This window comes from Rhinolophus ferrumequinum, chromosome 4 (assembly GCF_004115265.2).
Source record: "Rhinolophus ferrumequinum isolate MPI-CBG mRhiFer1 chromosome 4, mRhiFer1_v1.p, whole genome shotgun sequence".
Taxonomy (NCBI): domain Eukaryota; kingdom Metazoa; phylum Chordata; class Mammalia; order Chiroptera; family Rhinolophidae; genus Rhinolophus; species Rhinolophus ferrumequinum.
The window spans coordinates 82,614,895-82,640,745 of NC_046287.1; the positions used below are offsets into that span (position 1 = coordinate 82,614,895).

Genomic DNA, 25,851 nt, shown 5'->3' on the forward strand with positions numbered 1-25,851 from the left:
TAGAACATACAAAATTGTACACACACACACACACACCAGCTGCATTTTTTCGCATGACTCCAATATGCGTGAATTTCAGTTACTGTGGTTTAGTTAGATAATATCACACTCAACAACAGTTCAAATTTCAGTTGCCATATTAACTATGAGTAATTAATTGCATTAAATACAAACTTTGCTGCTAGCTCTTCAGTATGCAAACCCCTATGTAAATAACAGATGTGCAGCATGATAAATGCCAATCACAGCAACTATCTCAAGTTTCATTGTGATTCATCACCGCGCTTCGGTAATTCAATTCATGCACAGACAGGAGAGGATGTAAATGTATTGCTTCCTTGTCTCCCAGTGATAAACCTAAGTAACATTTTTACAGAACTGGATAATTCAAAGAGAAATTAGCTAATAAACATGAAAGTACAGCAAAACAACAACAACAACAAAAATCCAAACACTAGAAGTCCAGTTAGAATCAACTGTACCAGAGCCCTAGAAGCTGCAAACTGTGGGCATGCCATCACTGTTGCTGGTCCAGAGACTCTAGATTTACAGCCAAAGGAATCTAGTGATGGTGAACTTAACAACATAAAGGATGAAAGTGGTTGCGACAAGCAGGAAAAAGATGACCCAGAGGTAAAACAGTTGGCAAAATCTTCATGTTAAAGGAACCCATTGATGTTCCACAACACTGATGGCACAAGGAGAAAAATGTTGAAAGCTGATCCCACCTCAAGAGTATGACAATTAGTGCAATGCAGAGATGCTCGCCCCATGTCATAAGCTGCACAATAAGAAAAAACAAGTACTGTTCAAAACAATTTTTTGCTATGTGTTTTACCAAAAATTGGCTGTCCCATGCAACTGTAAATGTAACAACCAAATATCCTTTTCCAAGAGTAATCCTGACTCTGAGCCAGGCAGATACAGGATAGGCACAGTGTAAAACAGAAAAGGAGTCCTACAATGGGGACCAGCAACAGGTCAAAGAAACTTCTCTGATCCACTTACCTGATTTCACCAGTCCCCTCATGTGAAGAGATGAATGTCACAGTCGGACTAATGTTCAGTATTCATTGCAGTTGGCTAAAAAACAAAAAAATAATAATAATTCTCAATGTTTCCAATGTGTCAAATTACAGTGGACTAAATAAATATTAGTTTCATTATTTTTCATCTTTCAATGCATGTATAAATGAAGTAAGAGAGTTTTTAATATTTAGACTAAAGTTTACAAAAGTCTTGGAAAAACCATAATTTTTTCCATTGATTAATAGATTAGTAAGATCACTTCACACAGTTTCAGTTTGAATGGTAATTTTCATGGTTCCACAGTACCATTCAAAGAAATATATGTATCTACACACAAACACACATACACGCACATATGGTGTGATTTTTAAGAATAATAAAAGCCTTGATGGGAGGGGATTGGATCAAGGATATTTGGGGCACATACAAATACTCATGCCAATTTTGTTCCAATTTATTAATTTCTATAGCACTTGGTGCTCACATATAGACAAACCCATAAGGAACATGAATTTCTTCTACAAAGTTCATGTTTTTGCTCTTTACTTTCAAAGTGACATCTCTGTCACCAAAGATGGATTTAACAAGAGACTTATTTTTAGTTCCCCATATGGCTGAATTAACGTTGCTCCAGCCATTACAAGGCACATTAGTTCTTTGCCAGGATGTTTTCTCCTGGAAGTAGGCTTGAGACCTATCACACGCCATGATCTTAATGTTAAATACCTTTCTTTGCCTCTTAAAAGTCTCTTCTCTTTAGCTTATATTCCCATTGTCATATTATTTGTCGTATCTTTCATACTTTCTATTTTCATTCAGAAATGTTTTTGAGTTTTAACACTTCTATTTTGTATGATTATGTTTTAATTATCTATGTAAAACCTGCAAGCTCTAATAATTTGGCTTACCTTCTCAATTAAAAGAAAGTATTGCGTTAATAAAAGGAGGTCTATAGTCTGTTGCATTGAGGAACTTTTATTGTTAATCCATTGAAAGTTTTCCTGAAGAAGCTTCTCTAATGTGTTTTGTACTTTTCATGCCATCTGAATTTTTAGTTGTATCTTATATTTTGTGATTACAAAACTATAGCACTTTATTTATAATCAACTACATATTGTCATTAATAACAAATTTATGCTTAAAAATTAAGTTTTTAAATAAAAAAAGTTTCCATCGTCATCTACTGCTAACTTATGCACAGATTACAGAAAATAATGTATCATACAGAAAAATTTTGTTTACAAAGCTTTTGTTGTACCTTACTTATGTTAGCATTAAAACAAGATAAATGAAAACAAGATATTGCTCTAAGAGTTATGATTTTTATGAACCAACTACAGAGATACCAAAATTATGATATATAAACTCAGTTCAGCAAAGGTGATCCTCTAACTTGTTCTGGGCACATTTCAGGGTAAGTTTTCAACCTTAGACAGAAATATCAAATCCATCTATAACTCTTCTTGAAAGACTTATATTATCAAATAAGAAAAAAAATTCCTACCTGACTTCCTCATGATGGGACTTTGACACTTGAATCAACTAATAATTGTAACTGTTTCACATACAAGGTCACTTTTGACAAATGGCTTCTTACACATGGTGAAAACACTCTTTCACTGTCAGGCTAAGGGTTTTTTGTCAGTAAATGAAGTTATACAACCAGAAGCATCTTTGGATGGACCACAATACACACAACAGGGCACTGGGAGCAAAGAATAAGGCTACGTCTTAGTCTTTAATTATCTTCCCAATTACAAAAGCAAACACAAACTAGTATTAAAAAGCTATAGGTAACAGATGTACGTGAGTAAATCACTGCAGATACATAATAAGCCCCTTGTTTTACGTACAATTGGGGTAGATGATAGATAAAAGACAGGGCACTATGGGGGCTGTGTATAAATACCATTATAGTATGGCAAATAATTCCTAGTGACGTTCACAAGTAAATAAAAAGTCCGAGGCAGTGACCTTCCTCATGAAAGTTTGGTTAAATGGGGAAATTACACATATTTTTTCATTTACAGTTGAGACATAAACCCATATATGGACATTTTCTTCTCTATTCACTGAATAATTCTAATAATTCATTGTTAACTTCTAAAAAAATTATCCCTTAATATTAGAATTAGTTGAAGAGTCTTTTAGGAGTTATTATGTAATGAACACAGTAACTTGTCTCCTTTTAGAAAACAGAATTCTTGTTGTGTCACATAGAGAAGGAGCTATTCATGCAATTTTCTGAGAAATACGGGTATGTATTTTATGACCAAGAATTAAATCCATCAAAGTATTTGTTTATTGAATGCCTATGGTGGGCTTAGCCCTGCTGCATTATACGGGGAACAGGAAAGAAAAAAAATAATGATGTCGCATGCAAATTTAGTATGATCAAAGGCATTATTACACTAAGTGTTAAACAATTATGCCAGCATGATTTAATAATTTGAAGATGAGGATGGATGAGGGGAGTAGGAAAGGAGGGAGTCCGTTTAATGGAAGATACTGGTTTTTGTTTTTACCATCACAATTTACTAAACCTTGGATGGATAAGAAGGACGCTCAAGATCATGACAGAGAGAGAGAGAAAGAAGAATTATGGATGATGGAGAGAACGTGATCCATTTCTGAGCAGTGGGAAGAGAGACAACGGGAGAGAGGAAGAAAGGAGAATATGGGCTAAGGGATACCACGCCTGAGGGAAAAAGCAAGGTATGGGCGAGAAGGATTGCTAAGGAAAATACCAAATTAAGATAGTCCTGAAACTCCAGACAAGTCCATAGAGAAGACAGTAATTATTGGTTGCTCTTATTTGAAGACAGCAGTGAGAATGAGAAAAAAAGGCATTTGAGGCCTATTAATCTGGCAATAAAGTGCTAGGACAATGGCCTTTTGATCAAACCTTGTTTTTAGGTAAGCCTTAGAATAGAGTAGATAAATGTCCCAGCAGAAGTGAACATTTGACAATTCACAATATTAGAACAGATAGCGTGTGAGAATTCTAGACTCATGATAATAATTCATCATCACCACAGAAGCAAGGGTTGTAGCCATTAAAATGGATGACCAAGAAGGAATACCAAAGATAAAACTTTGAGCAATACTTGTAGCTGAAGCCAGTAGATCATAAATAAAAGCATTATGAAGAAGGAAAGAGAAGTAGGATAACATACTGTTATAGAAATGAAGGAGAAATTTTTAAGAGGCTGACCTAGCTAGTTGTATCAAATGTTAGAATAAAGTCAAGAAGAATGAGGTTAAGTAGGTAATAAAAGTAGAAATTTGGGAGATACAGTGGTTTCAGCAAAGTTCTGAAGAGAAAATTACAAGGCATGAAAGGAAAGAAAATGAGAGAAATAGGTAATAGAGGAAAAAAAGAAATGAAAGGAAAAGAAATGAGGGGGGACGAAAGGAGGGCTGCAGGGTGGGGGGGAGAGCACATCAGAAAGAAATGCAAGGTGATTTAAAGATTTATCCATGGAAAAGCAATGGAATTAACTTGGCTCAGTTCAGGGCTCAAGGTCTGACTTGTCTACTTGCTGTTACGTAACCTGGACAGTTTGGTCTTAGTCTTTTTCCTTCATCTGCAAAAATGAGATAATTATGGTGCCTGTTTCATAAGATTTTTAGGAGTTAAATAAACAAGAAAAGAACACAATACATCTTGGCAATGTATTAGTATTATAGTACTTTGACAGGCTTTTGGTGCTAGGAAAGGAGTCAAAATTAAGGAGAATATGCTGGAAAAGGAGTAACCAAGTTCTAGAAACAACGTTAACCTGATGTCGTTATTCTATTGGACTGCCTCAGTCTTTTGGAACAGATCAACTTAACATGGGCAATTTTCATAGATTACTAATTGTGTATTCAAACATTTTCCCACCAATACATAAATCTTGGCGATTTAAGATTTTAAAAATCTTATAAACTTTCCACAGAAGAAATTTATAAACCGAGTAAGTCTGGGACTTGTCAGTAATATATTGGCGTTATGCCATTCAGTTTTTGGGTTCTTGTATTCATTGGGGGTCATATAAAACACTTACTAAATGATTATAGCATAATGCTATTCTTGGTCTCTGCAACAAGGTAAAATACTCATAACCAGTTTTCATAACAAAGATAGGATGGGAAGATATTAAAGGCAATTGAGAAGATGACATTTTCTACCCTTTAAATCAATATCAGCTTAAGAGTCTCCAGTGGATTTAGGAATACCACATTTGGCACAGATCTCAGAATTAACTGTTACAGCACTTACTTTCTTAATTTATACTTAATGGTATAATAAATCTACATAAATTTTGAATGCTTCATAGTTATACGGCTTGCTTTCCCAAATGGTTTCATAATTGAGAGTTAGCATGGAACCTAAAATAAGAGGGCTTTCCCCAAAAATGGGCAAGTTTCCATTCACATGGCACCACGCAGAACAAGGACGAACTGCTCATCAAATTTAAACATTGTGGTTGTATACATTGAAGAAAACGATAAAAAAAAACACTTAAAGTTTAATATTCAAGGCATATAGTCTTTAATTCTATAAATATTTTTTGGGAAAATGTTTAATTATAATGTAAAAAAAATGAGACTATAAATGTATTGCCTGGTTTTTAGATGTGTAGACAACAGGGCACAACCAATGCTCTCATACCAGACTGGAATATTGTAACCAATTGTACACCAGATGGAAATGTTGTATGTTAAATAACATGTCCTGTTGGTTATTGTACTTTGAAGTATGTGAGATATATTATCAGCCAAATCCTAATTCAATGAATACCCTCAACAGATTGTATGATGGGTCATTTTCACTGTGGGGTGTAAAAGAATTACTAAAAAAGTTGACAGGCAAAGCATATTAGAAAATAATCTTATAAATTTGATTAATGATACTTGCCAAGCCACATTTATTCAAAAATAATGTATTCTATACATGTGGTGGCATGGGAAATCTTAGGCCATCCCCTGAGAAACCGTAATGAATGCAAGCAGCTAAAAAAAAACTGTCTTTTTATTACAAAACATCAAAATCAAAAATCAAAATCAGTCTATGTATTTGAATTAAAACAAACTTATCACTGAAAAGGGCATTTTTAACCAAAACCAAGCCAATGCTGTAAGCAAGTACCATAAGCCCTCATTTAACATGGTGGACATGGAAATTGTGACTTTAAGAGAAACGATGTATAACAAAACCACGTTTATCCTAGACTAATTAATAGAAACAAGAGTTAAGATCCTATGGCATATCACAGATTCTGATCACAAAATCATGACCAAACTTCTAATTAAAGACCCCAACACTTCTAATATTAAACACTGAAAAAAGTGTGAGATATATAAATACATGTAAGAAAGATGAATAAAAACAAGTGAATTCTTTTCCAACCAGTTAATTCCAATTCAGGGTTGCAGGTGAATTGAGCCTCTCCCTGCATCTCAGAACCAAAGTGGGACCAGCCCTGAACAGGATGTCCTTCCATTTCAGGGCCACTCAACCCACACCCACACTCACTCTGACTGCGATTGTGTAGACACGCCGATCCACCTCACGGCACATCTTTGGGATGTGAGAGGAGGCCAGAGTACCCAGAGAAAACCCACCCAGACACAAGGAGAATGTGCAAACTCCACTCAGTGGCTCTGGCCCTGAATTGAGGTGTTTTTTTTTTTCTCCTCATCGATGTTTTAAGTAAATGACGACCTGGACAGTCACTGTGGAGTGCCACTGCCCAATGAAATACGTGCATGTCTCCACCCCATAGAGTCAAGATGTAGAGGGAGCCTGGAAATCCTTAGTTCATTAACATATACGCAGTGTTCCCTTAAAATGTAAAATGAAGTTAAGTGAATTTAATTTAGTCCTATTTTTCCCAACCATATATACTTTATTCTATGAATACATAAAACTTTTTCCTACAAAATCTTCAAAAGTCAGTGTGCATTTTATACTGCAGCATACCTTAATTCAAACTAGCCACATTTCAAGACCTCAGCAGCAACATATGGCTAATGGCTACCATTTTGGACAGACCTATATTGATGGTACCCAATATCATAGCTCCTTTATTTTCTTATTCATCAAAACAAGGGTAGTCAGTAAATAAAAACTTGAAAATGCCTACAGAATACATTATCAAAAAGGACTATGAATATCTACTTAGTGAAACTGCAGATAATGAAAACAAAACTCTATCAAAATCCAGATGTTTTGCCTAAGCCATAATGTCAAAATTACATGTACATGGTTGATTGAAACATTTATTTTTCATCAACAACAATAGAATGCTGCTCTGTGATTTACCCTGTTAATTTAATTAATATAGAAGTCACAGTGGTTTAGACTCAATAAAATTTTGGGTCCTGAGTTATAGGATTGTATGTCAATGCTGACCTAATTGTATAGGAGGATACAATTTCTGCATTTTTATGATCAGAAATTATACCCAAATTTCTCTTTTAAAATTATTGAAATCTCTTTGTAGATAGATTTTGTAATTTTGTGACTTGCTTCTTGCCTTGATTTTTATTATCTGCAAATCCTATTAAGAGATCTCAAAAATTAATCATTAAAAAATTCTTAGCTATCTTTTTCTGCTATTCTGTATCTTAGAAAACTATGTAATTTTCTTATTGACACATTAAGGATTTAGAGATTTGTAATACCAATTTGTAGATAATGTATAATTACTTATGTATACTTAGTTATCTGTAATTGTAACTAAAAACTTAAAAACAAGGCAAAGGCCAAGAAATAAATGAAAGATTATTCTTTTTATTAATCTGTAGTTAGACTAATTGTTTCTTTTCTAAAGTAGAAATCCACTCTCTTTTGTAGTCTAACTTAGCATCTTCAAATGTACACTGCATATACTATTTTAAAAAGCCAGCATCAAGATTTTCAAAATGCATTCTTAATCTACTGTTTTACTCTTGCATTTATAACATGAAAATATTTATTTATACCCCCAAATACAGTACAAATTTATTTTACGCTTCCAATATTTGGTACCAGTCTTTCTCCATCACTGACTGTTATTCCTTCTTCATGTGACATAGTTAATTTCCCCCCCCCCACCAATCCTTCAAGTCCCAAAATAAACATTTCTTCAGGAAATTTTTTCCAGAGCACTCTTTCCTACCTCTGATATCCACTACTGATTCTTATTAATAGTTATTTAATAGTTGTTCTAGCTGGGATTTTTAAGAGACTGAAAAAACATCCTAAAGATGAAAAGAAGCAACTCTGCCTAACTTTTAGGATAACAGCTGTTATTCGAAGGATAGAACATCAATCACAGGATTCCAGAAAGAATAACCATACTTGGACTAAACATGCCCATGCAGCTATCGGTTGTTGGATCCACTATGCAAACTTAAACCGGCACGTCAACAGAATGCATCAATTGTGAACATTTTTAACTTCCTCATTTTAATAATTAAGTCCCAATGTTCCAGGAGAGAGGTTCGATTGGCCAAGATTATCAGCCAATTATTTAGCTGTAAGTGTAGAGAAAAGAGATCAAACAGAAGTACACCAACTAGACTATAATGGAAATGCAAGTACCAGATATACTACCTCACCAATGTAGAAAGAAATTTCCCTTCTTCAGGAAACTGGGATGGCATTATAAAGGAAAAAAAGATGATTGGTGCCAAAAATATATAAAGCAATCCAGTAGTTAACTAATTTATTGAACTGTTTGTCCTTAATGGCTATTTAACTTTAGCTACACAAAAAGTAATTTTTCTTATTAAAGTAAAAATTTATAAATAATTTTCTGTTTCTTAATATCTTTTACAATACTTTGTACATAATAGATCCTATTTTGATTTTTCCATTTATTTCTCATCTATGAACATTAACACATATTTCTACTATAATATGAACTTCCCTAAATTAATCTAATATTGTATGTATGTAAACATGCACACGTTGACATATTTTTTCATATCCATTCTTTCACCTGTCTCAGTTTAATTCAGTTCAAATGCAATATTCTGTATAGGAAGATACTAAGCTCTGGGATAGAAAACGGAAAAATATGCCCCTTTCCTTCAGTCTTGTGCTTCAGTGTTTATAGTTTTGCAAAATAATAATTACTGTAATAAGTTATGGTCTAACAACAACTTGTATTTTAAAATACCATTGATTTTGTTTTCAGAAATTTAGACTATCTAAAAATTTGAAACATATTTATTAAAGCAAAGGGACAAACGGAAAAGAATGCTAGCTGTGAATGAAGGTTTAATCTGAATTAAACTTGTGACTTACACGAGGACTATATAAAATTTCCAAATCATGCATTCCAAAATAATCCTAGGATACTGTCCCTCAGTATACAATTACCTATTAAACACAAATGAGAAGTTGCTGTTAAAAGTGCTGAGAAGGTCAAGATAGTGGATTGGGTAAACACTGTGCTTACCTCCTCCCACCACCACCTCAAAACTAAACTACAAAACAATCATCATTGAGAATCACCTGAAGTCTAGTTGAACAGAAGTCCTATAACTAAGGACATACAGAAGAAGCCATATTGAGAATGGAAGGAGGGCCAGAGATGCAGAACAAGCTGTTCTCACATCCATGCGTGGTGTTCAAAAATGGGGAGGGATATCTCAACTCTGGAAGTCCCTTCTGAGGAGTGAGGGGGTTTCCAGCCCCACATCAGACTCTCCAGCCCAGAGTTCCAGTGCCAGAAAGAGAAGTCCCCACAACTTCTGGCTGTGAAAATCAGTAGATTTTGGCTATGACAAATGGTGGCTGGAGTCCCAGGCATTCCTCTTAAAGTGCTGGCACATGGACTTACCCCTGATGGCCTCACTGGCTCTGAGCTCCAAGTCTGGGGCAGCAGCTTGAAAAGCACGAAGGACATAAAAGAAAATGAATTGTCTGGCTTCAGAGTGAGGGCTAGAAGGGCAGCTTTTTCTGACACACAAATGCTGGTAAAACCAAAGAGAAACAATAGAGAAAAACAAAAAGGCAAAGAAACAATGGAGACACAGTCTTACCAGAAAACTAAAGATAAAATGATAGGAAATCCTCACATATCAATAATCACCCTAAATGTAAATGAACTGAACTCACCAATAAAAAGGCACAGAGTAGCAGATTGGATCAAAAAACTAAACCCAACCATATGCTGCCTCCAAGAGACACATCTCAGCCACAAGGACAAACATACATTCAAAGTGAAAGGGTGGAAATTAACACTTCAAGCAAATGGTATCCAGAGAAAATCAGGTGTTGCCATACTGATATCAGATGAAACAGACTTCAGTATAAAAAAGGTAACAAGAGACAAAGATGGATATTTCATAATGATAAAGGGGACTATACAACAAGAAGACATAACAGTCATCAACATTTATGCCCCCAAATAGAGAGCAATGAAATATACCAAGCAACTACTAACAGAACTAAACAGAGAAATTGTCCAAAACACAATTATAGTAGGGGACCTTAATACCTCATTGTCAGCTATGGATAGATCATCCAAACAGAAAATAAAGAAATATCAGCCCTAAATGATACATTAGATGAAATGGACATAATTGACATTTATAGAGCACTTCATCCTAAAACATCAGACTATACATTTTTTTTTCTAGTGTACATGGAATATTCTCAAGGATAGACCATATATCGGGACATAAAACTAGCCTCAGCAAATTTAAGAAGATTGAAATCATACCAAGCATATTCTCTGATCACAAGGCTTTAAAATTGTATATTGCAAAAAGAAAGCAGGAAAAACCACAAGTATGTAGAGATTAAACAACATTTTAAAGAACAATCGGGTCAAAGAAGAAATAAGAGGAGAGATCAAAAGATACATAAAAACAAATGAGAATGGATTTTTAAGATGCAGCAAAAGCAGTTTTAAGAGGGAAATTTATATCACTACAGGCCTATCTCAAGAAACAAGAAAAATTCTAAATAAACAACCTCACGTTACACCTTAAAGAATTAGAAAAAGAAGAACAAATGAAACCCAAGGTCAGCAGAAGAAAGGAAATAATAAAAATCAGAGCAGAAATAAATGAATTAGAGAACAAAAAGACAATAGAAAAAGTTAATGTGACAAGAGCTGGTTCTTTGAAAAGATTAACAAAATGGACAAACCCTTGGCTAGACTAAGATAAAAAGGGAGAAGACACTAATTAACAAAATCAGAAATGAAAAAGGGGAAATTATCACAGACGCCACAGAAATACAAAGGATCATCCAAGAATACCATGAAGGACTATATGCCACCAAATTCAATAACCTAGAAGAAATGGACAAGTTCTTAGAAACATATAGCCTTCCCAGGCAGAATAATGAAGAATTGGAAAATCTAAATACACTGATCACCAGTAAGGAAATTAAATCAATCATCCGAAACCTTCCCAAAAGCAAAAGTCCAGGACCAGATGGCTTCACTAGTAAATTCTACCAAACCTTCAAAGAGGATCTAATACCCGTCCTGCTCAAACTCTTCCAAAAAACTGAAGAAGAAACAATACTCCCTAACTCATTTTGCGAAGCTAACATTATCCTGATACCAAAATCTGGTAAGGATAACACAAAAAAAGAAAACTACAGACCAATATCTCTGACGAATACAGATGCAAAAATCCTAAACAAAATTCTAACAAATCGAAGGCAACAATACATTAAAAAGATTGTTCATCATTATCAAGTCGGGTTAATCCCAGGGGCACAAGGATGGTTCAACATATGCAAATCCATCAATAAACACATAAAAAACAATTATCACATAAACAAAATAAAGGATAAAAATCATATAATTATATCAATTGATGCAGAAAAAGCATTTGACAAGATACAACATCCATTTGTGATTAAAACACTTAATAAAATAGGTGTAGAAGGAAAATACCTTAAAATAATAAAGGCCATGTATGACAAACCCTTAGCTAATATCATAATTAATGGTGAAAACTGAAGCCCTTTGCTCTACATTCAGGAACACGACAGAGCTGTCCCCTATCACCTCTGCTTTTCAACATAATGTTGGAAGTCCTGGCCAGAACAATCAGGCAAGACAAAGAAATAAAAGGCATCCAAGTAGGGAATGAAGAAGTTAAATTGTCACTCTTTGCAGATAACATGATGCCAGATATAGAAAATCCTAAAGACTCCACCATAAGGCTATTAGAAACAATAAATGAATACAGTAAAGTTGCCGGCTACACAATCAACGTACAAAAGTCCATTGCGTTCCTATATACTAACAATGAAATCTCAGAAAAAGAAATTTAAAAAAACTTCATTTTGCAATTGCAACAAAAAGAATAAAATACCTAGGAATAAATTTAACCAAGGATGTGAAATGCCTATATGCTGAAAACTATAAGATATTTTTAAAAGAAATTGAAGAATACACAAAGAAATGGAAAGACATTCCGTGCTCATGAATTGGAAGAATCAACATAGTTAAAATGGCCATATTACCCAAAACAATATACAGATTTAATGCAATCCCCATCAAAATCCCAATGGTATTTTTTTTAAAAAAATAGAACAAACAAATCATCAGAGTTTATGGAACCACAAAAGACTCCGAATAGCCAATGCAATCCTAATAAAAAAGAAAAATGCTGGAGGTATCACACTCCATGACTTTATAACTTGTACTACAGGGCTACAATAATCAAAACAGCATGGTATTGGTAGAAAAACAGACACATAGACCAATGGAATATAATTGAGAACTCAGAAATAAAACCACATAAATATAGACAGATTATTTTTGAAAAAGAAACAAAAAACATACAATGGAGAAAAGACAGCCTCTTCAATAAATGGTGCTAGCAGAATTGGAAAGCCACAGGCAAAATAATGAAACTGGACTGCTATCTGTCGCCATATACAAAAATTAAATCAAAATGGATAAAATACTTAAGCATAAGACCTGAAACAATAAACTGCATAGAAGAAAACTTAGGTACTACACTTACGGACCTTGAGTTCAAAGAGCATTTTATGAATTTGACTCAAAAGGTAAGGGAAGTAAAAGCTAAAATAAATCCTGCATAGAAGAAAACTTTGGTACTAAACTTATGAATCTTGGGTTCAAAGAGCATTTTATGAATTTGACTCCAAAGGCAAGAGAAGTAAAAGCTAAAATAAATGAATGGGACTATATCAAACTTAAAAGCTTCTGCACAGCAAAAGAAACCATCGACAAAATAAAGAGACAACCAAAAGAATGGGAGAAGTGTTTTGCAAACAGTGCCTCCAATAAGGGGCTAATGTCAAAAATATACAAGAAACTCATGCAACACAATGAAAAAACAAACAACCCAATTGAAAAACAGGCCGAGGACCTGAAGAGACTTTCTCCGAAGAGGACATAAAAATGGTAAATAGACATATAAAAAAATGTTCAACATCACTAATCATCAGAGAAATGCAAATAGAAACCACAATGAGATATCACCTCACCCCAGTCAGAATGGCTGTTATCAACAAGACAAATAGTAACAAGTGTTGGAGAGGCTGTGGAGAAAAAGGAACCCTCATACACTGTTGGTGGGAATGCAGACTGGTGCAGCCGTTATGGAAGGCAGTGTGGAGGTTCCTCAAAAAATTACGAATAGAATTACCATATGACCCAGCAATCCCTCTCCTGGGTATCTACCCCAAAAATCTGAAAACATTTATCCATAAAGACAAGTGTGCTCCAATGTTCATTGCAGCTTTATTTACGGTGGCCAAGACATGGAAACAACCAAAACATCCTTCGATAGATGAATGGATAAAGAAGTTGTAGTATATATACACAATAGAATACTATTCGGCAGTAAGAAAAGATGAAATAGAACCATTTGTGACAACATGCATGGATCTTGAGATTATAATGCCAAATGCAATAAGTCAGGCAGAAAAAGTGGAGAACCATATGATTTCACTAATATGTGGTATATAAAACGAAAACAACAAATGAACAAGATAAACAACTGAAAGAACAAAAACTCACAGAAACAGACAATAGTCTATGGGTTACCAGAGGGTAAGAGGGGTGGGGGAAGTGGGGCTCTAGAAGAGGGTAAAGTAAATGCGGTTTAATATATGGTGATGGAAGGAGAACTGACTCTGGGTGGTGAACACACAATGTGAGATACAGAGAATGTATTACAGAATGGTACACCTGAAATCTGCATAACTTTACTAACAATTGTTGCTCCAATAAACTTTAATTTAAAGGAAAAAAAAGAGAAACCCTGGTAGAAGTCTCATTTCCTTGTTGAGCCCTCCTATCACCTAGTCTGCACACGGCAGGCACCATATCTGAGTCTCTATCAACCTGGCTAACGCTGTTTGCTCTGCCCTGGTGATTCACTGACACTCCCCCGCCCCCCAACTTGCTGGCCAACCCAAGCTACTTCTAGAGGTTTTTCCATACAAATGGCCTGTCTTAGCCCATGCTACAGCATTTCCTAAGATCTCTCAAAGGTTCACATACTGCAAACAAGCAGAATCTGGCGATTGCATACCCCATACATCTTGCTAAGCAGCACCAAACATGAAACTAGAGGCAGCAGACCTTAGTTGGCAGCTTACCCTTTCCCAGGCAACTCCACGCCTAGCAAAAGTGACAAGCATCCACAGATCACTTTGTAGCTCATACCAATTGTCCTCATACAGGTCACAGGCTGCTGGTGACCTTGGCCTGTAACAGAGTCCCTCCCAAGAGGTCCTGAAACCAACATACCTGGTGGCCTGCTTCAGGCCCCACCAGAGCAACACCCAACCACCTCAACAACATACCCAAAGGGCAGACTGCGCAGGCACCAGAGCCCCACTAAAGAAAATCCTGCTCCACAGGGTTTATCTCTGCAAAAAAGCTCCTCCACTCTAGTCACAGCCAGTCCTTTCAAGTAATCTGCCCAAGGGCCAATCACTCCCATTGATATGCAAACAGCAACCAAGGCTCAACTGCAAGAGGAAGGCATGGACAATCCACACAAGGGATATATCTGCTCAGGTGACCAGGGAGACCATACCACTGGGCTCCACAGGACAGCTACTACATAAGGACACTCTACTATGACTAGCAGACATAGCAGCTCTACCTAATACATAGAAACAAACACAGGGAAGCAGTGAAGAGACAAACATGTCTCAATGAAGAGACAAACATGTCCCAAATGAAAGAACAATACAAAGTTCCAGAAAAAGAACTAAACAAAATGGAGACAAGCAATCTACCAGATTCAAAGTTCAAAACTCTAATTATAAGAATGCTTAGTGATCTCAGTGAGAGAACTTTAACAAAGAGATAGGAAATATAAAAATGGAGATAGAAAACATAAAAACAAACCAGTCCGAAATAAAGAATACATTACAGGGAATCAACAGGAAAGTAGATGAAGCAGAGGATAGAATTAATAATTTGGAAGATGAGGTAGCAGAAAACACCCTATCAGAACAGCAAAAACAAAAGAGAATCAAAAACAGTGAGGATAGTTTAAGGGGTCTTTGGGTCAACACCAAGCCTAACAACGTTTACATAATAGGGATACCAGAAGAAGAGAGCAAGGAATTGAAAACCTATTTAAAGAAATGACAGAAACATTTCCTAACCTGGCAAGGGAAATACACATTTCCAGGAAGAGCAGAGTCGCAAACAAGATAAACTGAAATAAGCCCTCACCAAGACACATCATAATTAAAATGTCAAAGGTTAAAGAAAAAGAGAATCTTAAAAGCAGCCAGAGAAGAGCAGTGAGTTACCTACAATGGAACTCTCATAATACTGTCAGCTGATTTCCCAACAGTAACTTTATAGGCCAGAAGAGATTGGCAATAAATATTCAAAATGTTGAAAAGCAAGGAGGACCTACAACCAAGATTACTCTACCCGGCAAAGCTATCATTTAAAATTGGTGGACAGTTAAAGAGCTTCCCAGACAAGACAAAGCTAAAGGAGTTCATCACCACCAAAACAGTATTACTAGGAATGTTAAAGGGACTTCTTTAAGAAAAAGGGGGGAAAAAGATAAAAAATATGAATAAAATTGCAATAACAACGTATCTATCAATAATTACTGTCAATGTAAATGGATTAAATGCTCCAATCAAAAGACAAAGGGTGCCTGAATGCATTAAGAAAACAAACCCTTACATATGTTGCCTATAAAGGACTCACTCCAGATGAAAGACACACACAGACTGAAAGTAAATGAATGGAAAAAGCTATTTCACAAAAACAGAAACAACAAAACAGCTGGGGGTAGCAATACTTATAGCAGACAAAATAGACTTTAAAACAAAGGCTATAACAACAGACAAAAAAGGACCCAGTAATTCCACTTCTTAGTATTTATCAAAAGATACCCAAAACACTATTTCAAATAGACATATGCATCCATATGTTCATTGCAACACTATTTACAATAGTAAGATATTGGAGGCAACTTGGGTATACATCACTAAATGAACAAAGAAGTGGTACTTATATAGATATACAAATAACACACACACACACACACACAGCAACATTACTCAGCTATTTAAAAAAAAAAAGGAAATATTGCCATCTGCAACAACCTGAACTAATCTAAGTGTTATTATGCTGAGTGAAATAAGTCAGACAGAGAAAGACAAATGTCATGATTTCACTTATACGTGCAATCTAAAATAAATAATAATAATAATAATAATTGAACAAACAAAACAGAAACAAACCCATAGATACAAGAACACTTTGATGGTTGCCAGACGGGAGGGCGTTTTGGGGAATGTGTGAAGGGGAGGAAGGGATTAAGAAGTACAAATTGTCAGTTACAACATACTCATGGGAATGGAAAGTACAGCATGGATAATATGTCAATAACATAGCAATAACTATATATGGTGTCAGAGGGGTACTAGATTTATCAGGGTGATCACTTCGTGTGTTATGTAAATGTCTTCATCACTCTGTTGTATACCTGAAACTAACATAATATTGTATGCCAACTGTAATTTAAAAATAAAATTAAAAATAAATAAATAATAAAAAAGTGCTGCGAATTTCAGAACTAGATATCGTTGGAACATGCTATGGTCACGATGGGCTCTGTGAATTGGCCTCTTGCCTTGGCTAAAGCAACCATTGCTAGATTAGTGAAAACTAAGTATGAAATTCTATCTAAAGTAATGATCATAATGATTGTCCTCAGATTATCAGATTAGGGTATCACAAGAAAATAAGCATCTGCATAGTTTTGGTTAAACAAGCTACAGTTCTACTGACACAATCAGTAAAATGGTGTATATTTTTTGTCAGAAACATAATTCTATGGCTCACTAACAAGGATTCCGTAATTAGTATCATAGTTTTCTCTGAAAAGTCTTCCATGACATATTTTTTCTAATTTCATATGCCTCTAGATGTCACAAACAAGTTACCCAATACTTTGTTTTTAAAAATCAATCATTTAGAAAAGTGTACATAAGTGTCCAAAATAGTTATAACCCTCAATTGAACCACATAGGTAACCTATCAGGAGCCCATCTCCACAACACAGGCGTCTTTTAAATTTGCCTTCTAAGTTAAATAACAATATTTACTCCCTCTAGTTAATAATAACTCAGTGAAGTGTATCAACACCACAGCCATATATGCTGCCAAAGCGAGCACCACAGCCATTAGATTTAATATTATGTGTAATGATAACTTTGTTAATAATTCAAGTTCAATTTCTTAGATTCCATATATACAATATGCATTAATCACTTTAATGTAAAATATATATCAAAGACAACATCACAGGAAAAATATCAAATTTTTCTCCCTAGATGCATAAATCACTTTGATTTGTTTTTTTGTTTTGTTTTGTTTTACTGTAATTTAATGTCCATATTTGTGAAACCTGTTATCTCCTCTTGATGGATGTGTCAAGAGGTTCCTCATGTATGGAGTTAGTGGAAATAATGAGAAAATTATAAAATGCAGCATATGGGATTGGACAACATTGAGAATGTGGCCAGTGGAACCAAAGTCTGCTTGTATCTACACTTGACTTATCCATCTGCTTCTCACTCTAATCCCAGCTTAAAACTTAACAAAGGACCAGAAGTCTCAACCTAATCTTAGGAAATCTATAAAACCAATGTTGGGTCATGGACCAACAAGTGTTGGATTAAATATCCAAGATGACACAGAAGTGCAATATAACCAGCTCTATGCATAGCATATAGTACAGTCGGTAAAAGTTGAGAGAGTTCCAATTAAGATAGATATTTCTTGTTTACACTAGGCCACCTCCTCTACCATAGAAGATAGAATTTATAGCCTCTCTAGATATTATTACAGTCTAAATATTCCAGTTACTTATAAGGTAGCACTTTATAAAGGCAAATCTAGGAAAGTAAGTCAATAGATGCTTATTTTTATGTTCAGTTTTTAGACAAATAGAAAAACTCTCATTTCTGATTTTAAACAAAACGTGGGAATATAAATATGGCTCCATCCCTGCTGAAGTTGAAGATGGCCAGCCATAAACACTGCGAACCTCCCTGACTTAAACCCAACCATGTATTAGACATAAATGACAAACACTACAATTAAAAAGCAGAAATTGTCAGCTCTCTGTCCCAACTTCATGCTGCTAAATGTACTTTCAATATTGATATCTAAGTAGGAAAAAAAGCAAAAGGATGGAAGTGATAGACCATTCTAAAATAATCAAAATAAATCTGTTGTCACTACATTAATAGTAGGCAAAATAGATTACAGATGAATATGACTAAGAATGAAGTCATTTTTGAGATAAAGATGTCAGTACATAAAGAGGATATAAAAAAACCTAAATTTTATGTACATAACAGGTCTTCAAAATACAGAAGAATGTGACTAAGAATGAAGGCTTTTCATAAGGATACAGAGGTAAGGTCTCCTGGAACCTACTCACACTGAGACTGTTAACTATTTCTCCTGCTACACTCCACCTCAGGCTATGGAAAGAAGCAGCCTCCTTGAAGATGCTTTCCCCTCTCCCACCAGAGAGGAGAGTACCGCACAGGGAGCCTCCATCCCCCTACAGGGCCTGGCACCTTCTGCCCTCAGGGCCTTGTTCTTCTGCCTGTCAGCATGGCTCCCAAGTTTATTAGATGCCCCATCTCAGTGCCCTGGCTCACAGGATCAAGCAGGATGACTGGTCCCTCTGCGGTGCCTGAGTTAATCTCCCTGTCAGGTTCCCCTAGGCCTCTCCTACTTCTCAGCCTCTATCTTCCTTGATGCAACCACCATCATCTGTGAACTTCTCTCCTGCAGGCTCTCCACATTCACAGTGTGCCGCCATTTCACTCTTCAGTGTGTAATCTGAGCTGCTGTCACTCCCTTAACAATTCCTCACAGTTCTGCTCCTTTGAGAAATCCTTTTCTTCTTTTTGATCACATGGTATATATGTGTTTTCTATCATTACATAGTTTATTTGTATAGCTTGGGTAGGAGACGAGACTGTAAAGCATATAACAGTTTGCCCCAGGTCTGACAATTTCAGAGTATCCTAGAGGGTACAAATAGCTTAAACCATTTTACTACAAGTGTCCTTTTGTCTTCAAAACTCTTTAAGGCAGCACACATATCTTTATTAACCCTCTAAGATGTATGCTAGATCTATGATAAATCAAACAAAGCCCTCCATATCCATTTCTTTACATCCCAATAGACAATTTAGGCGGGCTTAGTCTGAGTTATTTTTGGTCTTTCCTGAAGGGAGTAACACCATGTTGAAAACGAAACTTTCTAAGGCTCAGCTAGACAAAACTTTGTTTTTTAAGTGAGAGGGGCCATGATTATAGGGTAAGGACAAATCTCAGAACTTGCACAGATCACAGTAAGAAGGGCAGGCTGGTGGGCAGGCCAGGCTGAATATGACAACAGGAGAGAAGCTTTACCTCACTGTTAGGCCACACCCCAAACTACCTAATCTGACTCTCGTGGCGGGAATCAGGTGTTAACAGATTTTGAACACTCCACACTTGATTCCTTCAACCTGCAGCCAAAGCTGAGAAAGAGTCCTGGATGGAGATTCAGTCAGAGTTTTGAAAGCCATGTGGTCTCATCCATCAAGCAAGGAGAATTTCCATTTGATTTTTAACTCTGTTACAAGCTACTGAGTCCTACTTCCCCATTGCTACTTAACACCACTGAAGCTGCTCCCAGAAAAGTTATCGAATTCAGAATACCAGAAACAAGTACTTTCAAGAAGAGAGAAAGAAATACCATACGACCTCACTTATATGTGGAATCTAAAGAAAAGAATAAATGAACGAACTAATCAGAAACAGTCTCAGATATAGAGAAAAAACTAAGGGTTGCTAGATGGGAGGGGGGTAGGGGTGAAAGAGAAGGTGAGGGGACCAGAAAGCATAATCGGTAACCACAAGATTGCCACAGGGATACGAAAGTCAGTTTGGGGAATATAATCAATGATGTTGTGAAGATTTTATAGGGTACCTGATGGACACTTGTCTCATTAGGGAGACCACCTCAGAGATGGTGTAGGTGCCTGATCACTGCACTGTACACCTGAAGCTGAACAATTATGAATGTCAACTATAATTACATATATATATATATTTGCAAGAAGCGGAGTACAGCATTAGGAATAGAGACAGTGGAAATGTATCAGCTATATGTGATGTCAGAGGGGTAGTACATTGGGGGAGGAGGGTTATCACTATAATAAATAATATGAATACACAATTAACCACCTGTTTTATACAGACATTTGCAACATTTCTAAGGTGCGGTAAATGAATCCTGTTGTGACTGATCTTCAAATACTAGAGAGAGTTCAGGGATCTCTTTATTTTAAATGGTACCCATCCTTAGTTTCACTCCAGGAAAAAGCAGTTTGGGAAACTGCAACACAAGAAATTCTCAAAACAAAGGACATTTTCCCCATTAGCATAAAAACCACACACAAAGCTCCCCCAAGAATTCATGTAACAAGTAGCTTTCATTGATGCATCGTATCATTAGAACCTAAGGGGTAATGCCTACTGAGATTTTTATTCCAGGACTTGATTTATTTTCTTGAATTAAGTGGACCAATGAGATCAAAGTAGAAATAATGATTCTATCACAAATGGGTCATTTTCAAACTTTTCCACTCAACTCAAGTGTATTTATTTTGGGGAAATAAGGTGGATAACATGATTATTCATGTAACTAAATAAATTTTGTGGTGCATCAGATGGGGCCTAAAGGATGAAGAAAAATTAGTCCTTTTAGTTGAACATGTTAATCCATATGAATTTCATCTATGCCTCCCCAAACTTCCTAATATCCGTGTTATTAATGGGTCAGAGCTTATAGTTTAAATATTTTTAAATAGGTCTTCACAATTAAGCCTCTCTAGTTCATTGTTAGTCGTTTAGGGTAAAATGCAGTTAAAATTTTTGGTAAAAATATTTAATAAAATAATCATAACAATAATGTAAGAAATTAGGACTGTAATTAGTCAGTTTCTAACTATACAATAATTTGTAAGTGCTACCTAAGCTTTATTTTATGCATATATACTTCCCTAAGAAGAAAAGGAAATATGATTTTTTAAATGTAGTGTAGTTCATCACTTTATATAATCATAATAGCCTCAATTATACACATTTTCAATATCAGATAATTCATGTAATTGCTCTGCTTTGGTTAAGCTGAAGCTCATAATTTCTCTGATTTTCCCTGAGAATGATTGAAAGACATTAAATATCTGGGATATCAGGTAATATTATTAAGTCAGCATTGAGATAGTGTCAGAGAAATTAGTGTTTTGGGAAGTTTAAAAGAATTTTTTTAGGATAAAAGGCATCTGTTATTACACTATACCTTTACCTCTATCTGTATTGTAGAGAATAATTAAAGGCAGTAAAGAGGAAAATATTTTAAATAAGTTACTACAGGCTTTTCTAGCCATTTAAATAAAAATTTGAAATGCAGTCTCAGAGCTCATCTGTCTATTTCATGACAATTCTACATTGTTCTGAATTTTACTTTTGTTAACTAACGATAGAAGCCACCAACTAAAGACCACCGAGAATATAGTTGTGGCTGAAAAAAATGTAGCTTTATTTAGTTTGTAGCAAAGGATGATACACACAAGAATAATCATGGGACTTTCCCAGAGAAGAAGTTAGGGAAGGATAACTTTAGAATTCTTTTTCTTAGAAGTTCATCTCAAAATATTTTACCAAGGTAAAATATGGTATACCTGTCATAACAGTGATTGCCTGTATATATAAAGTTGAAGCCATTTAACCATTAGTGGTACTTTGCATTGGATGACAAATTCTCCTAACTACACTGTATCCTGCTCATTCAGCTACACGTATACCTGCACACTTTTAATAGACTCTTGATCCTATCGAAGTTGCCATCCACCTATTTAAAGAAGTGGTACAACAGTACATATTGAAAATTATACCTTCACACAGACACACGCAGATAAAACGTTAGCTGAATTTCTGATGACTGAAAGTAAAATTATTGCTATCTTACTGCTTTTGCACATGAAAATTCAAGTGAATACTATTTATTGGTCTTATTGTTGGAGGCCTATAACCATATTACAGCAAGATGCAAAACAAAACCAAAATATACTGGCTTACTTCATTTATCTGGAACATGGCATAAAGTAAGCTGTAAAAAAAAAATAGCTTGCATCATTAGATTGAGAATGAATATAAGGAAAGGATATGCTTTAAGATTTAACTACTGCTGTTTTTACGAAGGTAAGCATTCCTAGAAATATCAGATATAGGACAAGCACTCTTACCACAAAGATTTATTAAGGAAAATAATCAAACCACATATATAAGCTGATAAACAAAATAAAACATGTATAAAACATGTTGTATGTATGTATGTATATCATGTAGGTAGTGAGAAACATGAGCTAGCTCAATTCATAAAATCTCTTTACCCAACAAATCATAATAATTTAGACTTTCTTGCTTGGTTTTTAAGAGCACAATTACTATATTCAGCTCCCAAATTCCTTATTCCTCACCACGTGCTTTCACCACTGCTGTCACTCAAATTGCTATCCTCTGTGCTAACATGTACTGCATTAATGTCCAAATACCCAGGCTTTGAGGTTTTTACCTCCTGTCTTTCAAGAATCTATTATCTGCCTATTCTCCTCATGAAATACCACTCACCGTGTTGTTCAAGATATAGTCTTCCAAACGAAATTCTTGCTTTCTCCTAGCCCACCTCTTCCAAAGATAACCATAGATGTATTTTTGGCAATTTTTAAATTTCATCTAGATGGAGTCATACATTATATAATAATTCAGTCTGGCTGATTTTCCACACATTGTTGCAGGAGGTCAGGGAGAGGACATGACTGCCCACTGACCCACAAGCTGGTCCCGGGTAATTGGAGGCTGCTTACCCCTCCCCTGTCCTTGGAATGTATGTTCTGCCTACTGTTCCCATACTAGGAGCCACTTCAAGGACACAGCCCTGAGATGGTAATGCATTATTTATTGTATACGAGGTCCGACGATTAAGTTCACGAACTTATCCTAGAAAAAGTGCTACATTCCTCATTGCTGAATATCACTACGGTCACCTTAGAAGTGCTCCCCTTGGGAAGCTATGCACTAATGCCAGTGTCTAGTCCACCTTTCAAAGCAATTTTGGAATTCTTTTTCTGGAATGGCCATCAGAGCTGTCGTCGTATTACCCTTGATGTCCTAAATGTCATCAAACTGTCTTCTTTTCAATATTTCCTTTACCTTCAGGTAAAGAAAGAAGTAATTAGGGGCCAGATCAGGTGAGTAGGGAAGGTGATCCAATACAGTTATTTGTTTACTGGCTAAAAACTCCCTCACAGACAGTGCCGTGTGAGCTGGTGCATTGCCGTGATGCAAGAGTCATGAAAAGTTCAGGTCATCTAATTTTTTCACGCAGCCTTTTCAGCACTTCCAAATAGTAAACTTGGTTAACAATTTGTCCAATTGGTACAAATTCATATTGAATATTCCCTCTGATATCAAAAAAAGTTAGCAACAAGTTTGCGAACTTAATTGTCTGACCTCATATGTGGACTATCTGGACTGTATAGGTGACTGAACCCCATTAAGGTGTCTACACAGACTCTTAAGATTCCAACAGGAAGTGCAGAGTTCTTGTAGCCACCTAAGACAAGACTCGCGTGTAAGTTCCCTTGCGTATAAAAGCTGCCACCTGCCAATCAAGAGCGGTGCGCATCTTTCCTTGGTCTTTCCTTGCCCTCCGTGTATGGGGGCCAAGTTCTAATTTTGTCTGTGGATGCTGTGAACCAACACACATTATGTCTTTGAGATTCTCTTTGGATATTGAATATAATAGTAAAGGCAGATTGTTTGTCTTTCATTACTGTATAGCAGGCTTCTCAACCTCGTCCCTATTCACATTTTGGACTGACTAATTCTTTGCTATCAAGGAGTGTCCTGTGCACAATAAGATGCTTAGCAAGATTGCTGGCCTCTATTCAATAATACCAGTAGTATTCCCCCAAGTTGTGACAACCAAAAATATCTCTGAATATTTTCAAGTGTCCAGTGGGAGACAAAATTGCCCCCAGTTGAGAACTACAGTTACATAGCATCCCATTGTTGGACTGTATCATATAATTATATATCTCCTTTACTCCAGTGGAAATGTGGTTTATTGGAGGCCTGGTAACAACCTGGACTTATTCAAGAAAATAAGGCCTGAGAATAAACTGATCTTGTATATAAGTGAGAGTTTACACAAATTTTGTGAGAGCTTGGGGAAAGTGGAGGAGGCAGAGAAGGGAAGTGAGGACAACTATACGGAAATTGCCACTAAATGTAAGCACAGGTGAAGAACAAAGTTCACGAAGCAGATTCTGGAGACGTTAACCTAAAGCACCAAGGCAGGTAGTTGTCCAAGGCCCCAGGAGAGCTGGAGGTCTATGAAAATATTCCCATCAACTGTCTCAGAATGAAATTGGAACTGGATCTTACACCACTCAAAAAAACTAACTCAAAATAGATAAAGACTTAAACGTAAAACCTGAAGCCATAAAACTCCTAGAAGGGGAAAGCTCCTTCATATTGGTTTTGGCAATAATTTTTGTTTGGATAGGACACCAAAAGCACAGGCAAGAAAAGCAAAAATAAACATTTGTGTGGGACGACCACACACTTAAAAAGCTTCTGTGCAGCAAAGAAATAATCGACAAAAGGAAAAGGCAACCTACTGAATAGGAGAAAATATTTGCAAATTACATATGTGATCAGTGTTTTATCTAAAAATATACAAGGAACTCACATAACTCAACAGCAAAAAGAAAAATCGAATTTAAAAATGAGCAAAGGACTTGAATGGACATTTTTACAAAGAAAATATACAAATGGCCAATAGGTACATGAAAAGATGCTCAATATCACTAATAATCAAGGAAATACAGATCAAAACCACAATAAGATATCACCTCACACCTTTTAGAATGGCTATTATCAAATGACAAGAGATGGTAGATACTGGCAAGAATATGAAGAAAAGGGAACCTTTGCGCGCTGTGGGTGGGAATACAAATTGGTGCAGCCACTACGAAAAATATTATGAGGTTTTTCAAAAAAAATTAAAAATAGAACCTGATCCAGCAATCCCACTTCTGAATATGTATCCAAAAAATATAAAACCCTATTTCCAAATAATGTCAGCTCCTGGGTGTTTACTGCAGCATTATTCACAATAGCCACAGAAACAACCAAAGAGTCCATTGACAGATGCATAGATAAAGAAAATGCGACAGAGACAGATACTATAGATAGAGGTGAGAGAGAGACA

At 35.8% G+C, this 25,851-nt stretch overlaps 1 pseudogene; it reads left to right on the top strand.

Annotated features, from left to right (window-relative positions):
* The first annotated feature begins 411 nt into the window (after positions 1 to 411).
* The window catches only part of LOC117021200 (BCL2/adenovirus E1B 19 kDa protein-interacting protein 2-like), a 165,692-nt pseudogene continuing 140,252 nt past the window's right edge, over positions 412 to 25,851 (top strand).